We start from the raw sequence: 1,223 nt of genomic DNA, 5'->3' as shown, positions 1-1,223 counted from the left end.
GGAAACAGCATGCCAAAACTTATGGGATCTAGCAAAAGCAGTGCTTGAAGGGAAATTTACAGCTATAAATGCCTACATTTAAAAAGACAGGATCCCATATTAACAACCTAACTTAATGCTTTCATTCTTATATAGCCCCAGGTGAATCTCACATTTGCATATTAAAGATTCAATTTAAAATAAACTCCCAAGTCACAATGGACATTTACCCTAGAATACGTATTTCAGCATCGGCCTGGGGCCATGCAAGGACAATTCCTAGAAGGAGGGTAGAGTCCTCAGCTGTTCTAGTTATGCACCTTTTGTGTTTACCTTTACAAATGTTATCAGGAGAATATGGTCTGGGTAGCCCACCCGGATGCCGAAAGAAAATGGTAAATTATAGAGACAAAACGGTATAGCAGTTTGACTTTTACTTCTCAAGGTCTTGTGGTTCCACTATCCCTGGCCACAGTTGGGTTCTCTTATGCGAGTAAGTTGGTGAAAGCTAACACCTGCTATTGGAAGTGGGGAGATACTGGGAGTAGCTTCTCTCTTAGGGAACAATAAATATTACCTAAAAGAAATGAACTCTGGAAAGAACAATTAGATGGTGCAGGGCATGTATGCAAGTTAAGATATACTTGGGTTTGGCTTAGGTAGCCATTAATATCAGGACATCAACTTGGTACCAAAATTAGCTCAAGGCAATCCATCAACAATAGCATTTCTTTTCTCCTTTTTGGGTTGGCCCAGCCCCTCAGTCTAGTATTTCCTTACTCACTAAATGATGCTGAGAATAACCCTAACATCAATAATATCTTTCATTAGTGTTAAATGAGAGGTACTATGTTAATTTGATATTTATTAATTTCTTAATATTTATTTTAAAACTTAAATGTGATAGAATAGCTTTCCCTTAGGTTAACTTTCATGGTTTCGTGGTTAAAAAGGAAAAGACTTACAAAGAAAAAGAAAGAGAGAGAAAAAGAAAGAGAATTCAGCTCAGGTATTTCTGCAGAACATTTAAATTAATTCTACTCTTTTTATAGTGTCACTGCTTTATCTGCCACCATGATTGTTTTTGCCTCATCTTCGTTTGTGGCATAAGTTGCTTGGAGTTTGGCCAGCGTATCTATGTGAGTAATGTGTTTACCGCTACGATGGGGAAGGTTCCAGTTTTAGTGCTTACTGTTGCTTGGTCTGTAGTTTGTTCTTGGCTTTTTTTTTTTTTTTTTTTTTTT

Source organism: Mandrillus leucophaeus, unplaced genomic scaffold (assembly GCF_000951045.1).
Source record: "Mandrillus leucophaeus isolate KB7577 unplaced genomic scaffold, Mleu.le_1.0 Scaffold498, whole genome shotgun sequence".
Classification (NCBI taxonomy): domain Eukaryota; kingdom Metazoa; phylum Chordata; class Mammalia; order Primates; family Cercopithecidae; genus Mandrillus; species Mandrillus leucophaeus.
Note: the sequence above shows the minus strand (reverse complement) of the source record.